This window comes from Lissotriton helveticus, chromosome 9 (assembly GCF_964261635.1).
Source record: "Lissotriton helveticus chromosome 9, aLisHel1.1, whole genome shotgun sequence".
NCBI lineage: Eukaryota > Metazoa > Chordata > Amphibia > Caudata > Salamandridae > Lissotriton > Lissotriton helveticus.
Window position 1 is genome coordinate 750,265,728 of NC_136070.1, and position 11,621 is coordinate 750,277,348.

Genomic DNA, 11,621 nt, shown 5'->3' on the forward strand with positions numbered 1-11,621 from the left:
AGTAAAAAGAGATACTCCCACCCTAGGACCGTGTGATTTCACCAGGTACCCCGAGAGTGGTGTCTCTGCCATCCCACCTCAGCATCCCCCCTCACTTCCCGTAGCCATGCAGATCCCTGAAGATACACAGAGCGGGGCCTTGTCTTTGTCAAACCGTTTTTCACCCCTGCTTCAGCTAGAGAGTTCTGATTGACTACAAAACCCATGTGGCACTAAAAGCATGATTGCCTCTAACTTATGCCACAGGAATACTTGTAGAATCCTTAGCTGGAATATTGCTGGTAGCAGATCGAAAAGCCAGGATGAGAACTGGGTGGGTTTTGTTACATGCTATGACATAATAGCCCTCCAAGAAACCTGGGACACAGCAAATAGCCTCTCTGTTGATGGGTACGTCCACTTTAGCATTCCCGCCAAACCTAGCTTGGCGGGGAGGGCGAAGGGAGGACTAGCCCTGTTAATCTCATTGAATATGAAAGGTTCAGCAAAACAGCTAGAGTCAGGCTCTCAACAATGTTTAGTAGTAGAACTGTTGGTTGCGAATTCCCCCACTGTCTTACTTATTAACTTTTATAATTCACCAGACACTGTCAGTCTAAATCAACACTTGGAATCTCTTGGGGAATTTTTAGATACGTACAGAGCAGCACACAACAGTTTTGAGGTCATCCTTATGGGTGACTTCAATATACACCCATGCAGCTTGGAGTGCACTATGGAAGATAACGGGGGGCCTCCTTACTCGCTGCCCACGCACTTTGAACATACGAAACAAGGGGAGGCTTTGGAGAGCCTTCTGGCCTCCTTCAACCTTTATGAATCAGGTTGCTGTGCAGATGGGCCTAGACCCCTTACGTTTAAAGGAAAAGACACAGGATCAGTTATTGATTATATTTTTTTATCTTTTGATTTGTCCATGGTTCTAATCTACAGGGTAGAAGACTCTATTTTTAGTGACCATAACCCCGTGATATTAGAGGTTGCCCCTGGGGGGTTATTGGATTTTAAAGACATTTAGGCATCATGTGCAACGGACCTGATACCAAAAGATCAGGGTAGGAGGCTGAAATGGCCCAAAGTGACCCCGGTCACTTTTCTACAAGATGTTTTGGCCAAGGTTGAAGTGGAGGTTGGTATTTGCCTACATCACGCTGGCCCCAATATCAGGATAATCAAGGCATTTAATACAATATGCCAACAAGTGAATACTGATTTAATGGTTAAAACCAAACCAGGTGGGCTAAGAGAAAAAAGATGGTTTGATTCAAACTGCACCAAGGCACACTCCGCTCCCTTAAAAGCTCTGAAGGAAACACCTAGAAACAGAGCACACATAGTATTCCTTAGGAAACAATACAAACAGGCCATTCAGGGTCGTAAAACTCAGATTAAGGAAGAGGCCTGGAGTGACCTGCAATCAGAAGAAGTTTTGCGGGATAGTTCTAAATTTTGGGCGGTTAATAATCAGCCCTATTTCTCTGGGGTGGAGAACCAGGGTGTGGAATGTACTATTCCAGATGAGCAGTGGCTTGGCACTTTGGAAGCATTTATATCCAGTCAACCCTTGGACCCACACAGGAGACTATCTTTCCACCATGTAGGGCCAATCTTGGCCTTTGGGGAGGCAGACGTGGAAAAAGCTATAAATGAGACACTTAAAAACAAGGCCCCGGGCCCGGACGGGGTTCCTGCGGACTTATATAAGTGTGCCTCGAAATTTTGGGCCAAGATATTGACCAATGTTTTTAACGCCTCAAGAGAAAACAACTTTCCTGAGTCCTGGGCAAGGTCCACTATTATTCCAATCTTTAACAAGCATTGGAAATGCAATAGGTCTCGGATTTATTTGAGTTAGAGCTAATGGCATTGTCAATGGCAATGTCTTTTAGCCATGTGTTATGGAGTGTATGCATGTGGTGTGTAGTGGAATTATGTGGGTTGGATTGGAATTGTAGCAATGGTGACATGCTGCGCTTTAGATGAATATGTTTAAAAGTAAAGTGCACCATACTGCGATTGCTACAATAGTTTATTGTGGATGCGTTAACAATTGATGTGTGCACTGATGGCTGGTGGTGTGTGTGCCTGTAGAAATTGTTCACTGATGGCTGGTGGTGTGTGTGCTTGGTGGAAGCGTGCACTGCCGGCTGGAGGTGTGTGTGCCTGGTGGAAGCGTGCACTGACGGCTGTTGGTGTGTGTGCCTGGTAAAAGCGTGCACAGACGGCTGGTGGTGTGTGTGCCTGGGGAAAGCGTGCACTGACAGCTGGTGGTGAGTGCGCCTGGTGAAAGCAAGCACTGACGGCTGGTGGTGTTTGTGCCCGGTGAAAGCGTGCACTGATGGCTGGTGGTGTTTGTGCCTGGTGAAAGCGTGCACTGACGGCTGGTGGTGTGTGTGTGTGGTTGCGTGTGTGGTGGTGAGTGTGTGGTGGTGAGTGTGTGGTGGTGAGAGAGTGGTGTGTGTGTGTGGTGTGTGTGTGTGTGGTGTGTGTGTGTGTGGTGTGTATGTGGTGTGTATGTGGTGTGTGTGTGGTGTGTGTGTGTGTATGTGGTGTGTGTGTGATGTGTGTGTGGTCTTATGTATGTGTGTGTGGTGGACTTAGTTCAAGTGTTCGTACCCTGCACACTCACACACTGCCCCTACACACTCACACACTGCTCACCCTGCACACTCACACACTGTTCACCCTGCACACTCACACACTGTTCACCCTGCACACACTGTTCACCCTGCACACTCACACACTGCAGTCACTGTCACTCTGCAGTCACTGTCACTCTGCAGTCACTCTGCAGTCACTCTGAAGTCAGTCACTCTGCAGTCACACTCACTCTGCAGTCACTCTGCAGTCAGTCACTCTGCAGTCACACTCACTCTGCAGTCACTCTGCAGTCACACTCACTCTGCAGTCACACTCACTCTGCAGTCACTCTGCAGTCGCACTCACTCTGCACTCACTCTGCACTCACTCTGCACTCACTCTGCACTCACTCTGCACTCACTCTGCACTCACTCTGCACCTGCACTCACTCTGCACCTGCACTCACTCTGCACCTGCACTCTGCACTCTGCACTCACTATGCACTCTGCACTCACTATGCACTCTGCACTCACACTCACTCTCACTCTGCACTCACACTCACTCTGCACACTGTTCACCCTGCACTCTCACACACTGTTCACCCTGCACACACACACTGCAGTCACTGTCACTCTGCAGTCACTCTGCAGTCACTGTCACTCTGAAGTCACTCTGCAGTCACTGTCACTCTGAAGTCACTCTGCAGTCACTGTCACTCTGCACTCACTCTGCACTCTGCACTCACTCTGCACTCTGCACTCACTCTGCACTCTGCACTCACACTCACTCTCACTCTGCACTCACACTCACTCTGCACACTGTTCACCCTGCACTCTCACACACTGTTCACCCTGCACACACACACTGCAGTCACTGTCACTCTGCAGTCACTCTGCAGTCACTGTCACTCTGAAGTCACCCTGCAGTCACTCTGCAGTGACACTCACTCTGCAATCACACTGCAGTGACACTCACTCTGCAATCACACTGCAGTCGCACTCACTCTGCAGTCACTCTGCAGTCGCACTCACTCTGCAGTCACTCTGCAGTCGCACTCACTCTGCACCTGCACTCACTCTGCAGTCGCACTCACTCTGCACCTGCACTCACTCTGCACCTGCACTCACTCTGCACCTGCACTCACTCTGCACCTGCACTCACTCTGCACCTGCACTCACTCTGCACTCACTCTGCACTCACTCTACACCCACTCTACACCCACTCTACACTCACTCTACACTCACTCTACACTCACTCTACACTCACTCTACACTCACTCTACACTCACTCTACACTCACTCTACACTCTACACTCACTCTGCACTCACTCTGCCCCTACACTCACTCTGCACTCACTCTGCCCCTGCACTCACTCTGCACTCACTCTGCCCCTGCACTCACTCTGCACTCACTCTGCCCCTGCTCTCACTCTGCACTAACTCTGCCCCTGCTCTCACTCTGCACTAACTCTGCCCCTGCACTCACTCTGCACTAACTCTGCCCCTGCACTCACTCTGCACTAACTCTGCAGTCACTCTGCAGTCACTCTGCAGTGACACTCACTCTGCAATCACTCTGCAGTCACACTCACTCTGCAGTCACTCTGCAGTCGCACTCACTCTGCACTCACTCTGCACTCACTCTGCACCTGCACTCACTCTGCACTCACTCTGCACCTGCAATCACTCTGCACTCACTCTGCACTCAGTCTGCACCTGCACTCACTCTGCACTCACTCTGCACTCACTCTGCACTCACTCTGCACTCACTCTGCCCCTGCACTCACTCTGCACTCACTCTGCCCCTGCACTCACTCTGCACTCACTCTGCCCCTGCTCTCACTCTGCACTCACTCTGCCCCTGCACTCACTCTGCACTCACTCTGCCCCTGCACTCACTCTGCACTCACTCTGCCCCTGCACTCACTCTGCACTCACTCTGCCCCTGCACTCACTCTGCACTCACTCTGCCCCTGCACTCACTCTGCACTCACTCGGCACTCACACTCACTCGGCACTCACACTCACTCGGCACTCACACTCACTCGGCACTCACACTCACTCGGCACTCACACTCACTCGGCACTCACACTCGGCACTCACACTCTGCACTCACACTCTGCACTCACACTCTGCACTCACACTCTGCACTCACACTCTGCACTCACACTCTGCACTCACACTCTGCACTCACACTCTGCACTCACACTCTGCACTCACACTCTGCACTCACACTCTGCACTCACACTCTGCACTCACACTCTGCAGTGTGTGGGTGTCTCCCTGAAAAAGATGGGGAGCCACAGGGAAGAGATAGTGTGTGCTTGTGAGAGCCGAGGGTCCGACGGGTCTGTACAGAGGGCACTGCCAGAACTAAGTATGTCCCAGTACTGTAATACCTGACGCTGCGGCGGGTCAGGATTGGTGTGCATCGGAAGAGCAGAGTGTGCGTCAGTCGTGTAACAGCAGAGGCTGCCAAGGTCTGGGTCGAGGTACTTTGGCACAGTGTGGTGGTGCTGTAACAGATGCTGTGCTAGTCCCGACTGAGATACGTTGGCTGAAGTGAGTGCGCCCTGTATTGCACAGCAGGGGGGGCGGCAGCTCTGCATTAAGACACATTGGCAGAGCTGCGGCGTTCCGGGACTGCTGGAGCCCAGGGTGCGGTCGGTCTGGATTGAGGTGGGTAGGATGCGCCTCAGTACAAAAATAGCAGAGGGTCAACAGTTCAGGACTGAGGTACACTGACCGAGTTGTGTGCGCCCCGGACCTAAAAACAGGAGAAAATGGCGCTGTGCACCCCTGTACTGAAAGAGCAGTGTGCATGGCATGTGAGAATTGAGGTACACTGCCGGAGCTATGCTCGCTCCGCAACTGAAATAGCAGAGGATGCAGCAGGTCGGGATTGAGGTGCACTGACAGAGCTGTGCACGCCTGGTACTGAAATAGCAGAGGATGCGGCAGGTCGGGATTGAGGTGCACTGACAGAGCTGTGCACGCCTGGTACTGAAATAGCAGAGGATGCGGCAGGTCGGGATTGAGGTACACTGCCGGAGCTAAGCTCGCTCCGGAACTGAAATAGCAGACGATGTGGCAGGTCGGGATTGAGGTGCACCGACAGCTGTGGTGTGCGCGCCTAGTAATGAAAGAGCAGAGGGAGTGGCTTCCCTGGAATCAGAATTGAGGCCCAATGCCTGAGCTATGGCGCCCCTGTACAATGATAAGGATGCGGGGGGTCAGGATAGAAGCCCACGGAAGAGCAGTCGGAGTTCTCGGTACCTGACACAGCGACGCTTCTTTACACGCAGGGTTAAGGTGCATCTCCGGCGCGCTGGCAATAAGCTCGTGCTCACTCACATGCCTGGTCCGCACAATAGAGTTATCCGAGTGCTCACATCCTGTTAAACTGCTCCCATGTACTTCATAACAACTCGGCATGTACCTCCGATGAAAAACTGAACGCGCGTAGAATCCCCGAACAAACAAGCTTCACAACGCCGGACCACAGATCGCGAAAGCGATCCAATTGTAAAAAAAACAAGAACAAGGAAGCTGCGCGCTGAGCGCTGCAGAATTGTGAACGCGCCCGGCCATCTGGATTCACTAAAGGAGGCACCCTGACAGCTCCTAATTATAATTTATGTACTTCTTTGCGCGAGCACGAACGAAATATGCCCAAAATGGCGGAACAAAACTACATTTACCCTATCACTTCAAGCCTATTAAAACGAAAACACAAGGAAGACGAATCACTGGCCAGATGACAGAAAACGCTAAGGAATGTGTGGAATTCCTCTCGCCAAGGCCCTAGGAGATACTTCTTTTTTTTCTTCTAACATTAGGATCTCGAAACTCCTCCCCCACTTACAGTGGGGAGGAGTCCGAGCCCTAAAAACGGCCAAAGGGGTGATTCTGCCTGTTATAGGCCTATTTCCCTAATAGACTCTGCCGTTAAAATCTTGGGCAGAGTCATCTTAGGTAGAATGACAACATGGCTAGAAAGCAGAGGAACCCTGTCTAATGCCCAGTACGGCTTTAGGGCTAAAAGGAGTACACTGGATCAATGCTTAAACCTTCAACTGCTCATCAGCAAATATACAACTGTGAAGGAGGGGTCCTTGTACATGGCCTTTATGGACCTCTCCTCAACATTCGATCTGGTCAACAGGTCGAGGCTGTGGAGGGTCCTTTTGGACATGGGCATCGAACCTCCGCTGGTTGGTTTTTTAGCTGACCTTCACTGCGGATTACAGGCTTCTGTTAGAGTCATTCGGGAGGGGAGGTGTACCAGCTACTTCAACTCGGAGAGGGTGGTGCGGCAAGGGTGCATCCATGCCCCCCTCCTCTTTACATTATATATAAACGCCCTCGAGCCAGCCCTGGCCGGTTCAACGGTGGACATTCTGCGTGCAGGGGAGACCAAAATTTCGGTCCTCTTGTACGTGGACGCCGCCGTTCTCTTGGCACGCACAGGAGTGGCCCTTAACAGATCATTGGCCTCCTTCGGCGACTTCATGACTTCACTAGATCTGAAAATCAAATCTCAAAAATCTCAGGTCATGATTGTCGGATCGACCAGCAGGAAAAATAAATCAATAACATTTTCTTGCACAGGCAAAGAAGTAAAGAGGGTTCCAATCTTTACCTATCTGGGGGTCATCTTCGATGATAGAGGAACCTGGGGTCCCCAATATAAGTCAAAAAGCAACGCAGTAGCAAGATCGGCTGCAGCCCTGTTGAGCTTTGCTAAAAGGATGGGGGCGCGACCAATGGAGGCTATTCTTAAAGTATATAAAGCCAAATGTTTGGCTATAGCCACCTACGGCTCCGCCATCTGGGGTTATACAAAACCTGATAACATCCAGAAGGTGGAGAACACATTTTTAAGATCTCTGCTCTCTGTTCCCCAGTCCACCCCCACTTTCACATTACATTCAGAGCTGGCATGGGGTTCGTAACAGACTTAATAAAATACGCACCTGTAATTTGCTGGTTAAAAACCTGGCTTAACCAGGAAATCTCCTTAAATCACTTGATTCTTAAAGACTGCCTTGCCTTGGACAGAGCTCACAGAATCCCATGGCTGGTTTATGTTAAATCGATGCTCACGAATGTGGGGCGACCTGAGCTCTTTTATTTTCCAGAACGTATTAAAAAAGAGGATGTCATGGAGATAAAATCTGCATTGGTAAACCTGTTCACGGCAGAGCGGGAGGAGACAGAGATGAGAAAACCGCTTGTCAGAAGGAACTATGCACTCATAACTGTCCCAGGCCCTGAACCCTATCTTGTTTTTGTAACCAGACCGTTTCATCGCTTTCTCTTAACCAGATTCCGTTTAAATCTGTTACATTTTATGTTCGGTTCTTATCCTACTTGGGATACTCCAGTAAACGCAAATCCATGCGATTGCGATCACTTTTCCACACAGGACACACTACATTTTACCATGTTTTGTGAACACTATGCACAGATTAGGAAAAAATATTTGTTACCCATTCTGCGGGAGGCGGGCTTTCTACAGGTCAGAAAAATATGGGGTGTCCCTTATTCTGGCAAGCCTAAATGGCCTGCACCTCAATTTGAGTGTTCTGTATATCTCCGAGTACTCTGGGATTGGGCCTAGATTCAATGACCTTACACAACTGAAATCACATTAGTCTATGTATGATACATAAGCAAGCTGTAGATAGTATTTTTGGGTGACAAGTATTCAAATTAAAATTAAAATTAAAACAACTAATTTCTGATGTCAAGTGTCTGTATGTATTCTTATTTAGTACAAAAAGGGACATGTCAAACAATTAAAAATACATCTGTATTAGGTCAACACAATATTATACATGGTTCATAATTTTAAAATCATATTTAATGCACAATTGAAAAATAAAAACCTCTATGAAATGTGATACAAAGAAGCGAGTTGGTGTGACTTAGAACTAGGGACAAATGTGCAATGTTTTTAAGATACTGTACCAGTCAACAGATGGTAATTCTATTGTGTTGTTAATAAAAATCTTTTTAGAATCAGTCCTGAAGAAGGTGTGAAATAAGGAAAACCGAAACGCTGCGTCGACTTGAATAGTGATTCTTGTGTATGATTTAAAAATTGTGAATTTGTTTTTAACTTTTTCAATTGTGCATTAAATGTGATTTTAAAATTTCATTTCATGAAGCAAGCTTCTTAGTGGCAGGTGTTCGCATAAATAAGAAGCGTTCTAATTTACGGCTCAGACCTATCACAATCGAATCATGCTAGTAGCGCTGGTGCCTTCTTAACTTTGAAGCTAACTGTTAAATGGAAATTTTTTAATAACTTTAAAAAAAGAATTATTGAACCACTGAGATATGTTCATTTTAAACTTGATACGTTATTTATATCCTCTATTTTTGTAATCGGTTGTAATCGGATGTATTGTTGTACTGTATTGGCTGTGATTATTTGTATCTTGTGTCTTTTTCTGATTTTTATTAATCGAATAAAAGTGATTGACTGACTGACAAAGATAGAGCACTCCTTGACCTTCTTCTAACAGCGGCAGTCAAGATAATACTTAACAATTGTAAAGATACACGTAAAGCTTCCTTTAGATGCTGGTTAAATTGGGTCACCGACCTAAGAGGGGCTGATAACCCAACTCTCCAAAGCTCACCGTGGAAATCCTCCACCAGACATACGTGGGCCACTCTTGACCTCTTCTTTAGTTTACACAAACCACCTTGAAATCCACCCTCCAATCCCACTAGTGTCTGACTTTCCCAGACCAGCGTCATTACTCCACTGACCACTAATAAAGTCTAGGACTTAAGTGGCCATATACCCCGGCTGAGGCTCACCCTGCTGTCCATATAGATACTCCTCATACCATCGCTAACCTTCTCAGCCACCTATAAGTGTCGCAAGTCTCATCAGTTTTTTCTACAGGAACGCCACGGAACTGCAGTAGAAAACCACAACCTCCCCCAACCACCTCCTGCGCCTATTTGAAAACAGGCTATAACAGGTAATCAGGGGAAGGATGGGAAGACACTCCTCCGTGACACCCAGGAACTGTAAAGAAACTTCACACCCAGGAGGCTTCTGGAAATGATACAAATTAGGCAAACAAGGCTAAAAACAAGTGGAACATATTTAGAAAACATATACCACCAACACTTATAATTAAAGAGCTCTCAACAGTAAGAGATATACCTATTTCCCTTTTAAGGCCAGGAATGTGGAGGAGGTTCAGAATGAGGTTGGGTCTGAGTAATGCTGCAATCAAAGTACAATATTTTAGGAAAAGCATACCTCAAAGCGTTTTCCATATGTCCCTTTCTCTATGTTTGCCCACCTGCAATAATTCTTGCAACTCCTTTCCCTTGATATTAATAACTGAAGACAATATAACATAGGCTCCGGCGAAGTTTAGCACCAGAGGAGGAAGCTATAGGTGCTCAGCAGGATACCAGTAACACTGGTTGTAAAAGGCGTTAGTAAACTTAAAACAAATATAGTAAATAAAAAAAGCAGCGCAGCGCGTTGAATACCGTAACCACGGATAACATGGTTTTTTTCTTCTTCTTTACAGGTTTCCAGGGCTTCAGGATACAAAATACATGAAAACAGGGACTCACGCCCCGACGAGGAACCAGGACGCTGAGGACGCTTAAGTGAGGGAATCAGGTGCGGGAACACTAGAACGCGAAGCGCTCTCGCTCGGGAAAGGCAGGGCTTTAACTGCTCTGCCTATCCCTGTGCGTGCGTGTCTAACGGGAGTATCTCGGCAGATGTCAGGATTGCAGGGGAAGTCTCGGCAGTTTGTAGGCTTCCGACCCGACAATCATGACAATAAGATACTACACTTGCAACTACAAGTATAAAAAATTTGGTTTGAAATGTGATTTACCGATTTGCACATTTATTTTCTTTCAGTTGTTTATGTCTTATGTATTATGTCTTCCTATATATTTATTTTATTTACTGTATGTACTACTTATCTGGAAACAACCAATAAAAAGCTTTTGAAATAAAAATAAACTCTTCGCTCTGACCAGGAAATTGCTGAGGTTTTTATTCCTCTTAAAAGTGAAGAGGGGTCTCAGTAGTTTGTGTTCATCGTCGCCAATGTTGAGGAGATGCCATTGGGAGTTTATGACCTGGCGTACCTTGTGGTCAAAATTCGAATGCTTAGTAACACATACGAGTTTGTTTTTTTTTCCCGTATTTTTAGGTAGAAACCTGGCTTCACGATTATAATACCTCGCTCTTTTAAGGGCATCTTTTATCAATCTGGCAGGGTATCCTCTCATCAAACGTTTTTCTCTCAGGATTTCCGTTTGTTTGAGGAAATCACCCAGATTGGTGGAATTTCTTCAAATTTGAAGGAATTGGCTAAAGGGTATACCCTCCTTTTGGCATTGAGGATGGAAACTGCCAAATTGCAATAAGGTGTTTCCAGCAGTCGACTTGGTATACAACGAGACCTGAAGATGAGTCACGGTGCTCAATCCGTAAATCAAGAAATTCCAACTTGATGTTACTGGAATGGACAGTGAATTTCAGATTTGTATCGGCTGCACTGATCCAGTGGGTAAATTCATCTAGGGTCTCCTAGTTGCCCTGCCAGATGAAAAAAATGTTGTCGCTAAATTGCGACCATACACGGACATTCTCAAAGAACAGGGCCATTTTGTTGTATATGGTTCCATTGAACTCGAAAAAGTTCTCACCTAGCACAATTTCCAAACACTGCAGGATGAAGGGAGAGTTGGTAATCGAGGTGTTAGATTCAAGAATTTCACCAAGCACTTTTATGGCATCTTTTGAGGGATGTTTGTATACAAGGACTCAAGGTCCATGGTAACCAGTAGTTTGCATTTGTTGTTGCATGGAAGATTTTCAATCTTAGAAATAAAGTGACCAGTGTTGCTCACGTATGACGGCAACTTGCATGCTAGGGGTTTAAGGAACCGGTCGACGTATTTAGACAAAGGCTCCGTAGCTGACTCAATGGTGCAAACAATAGGTCTCAGAGGCAGGTTGTCCTCGTCTTTGTAGGTTTT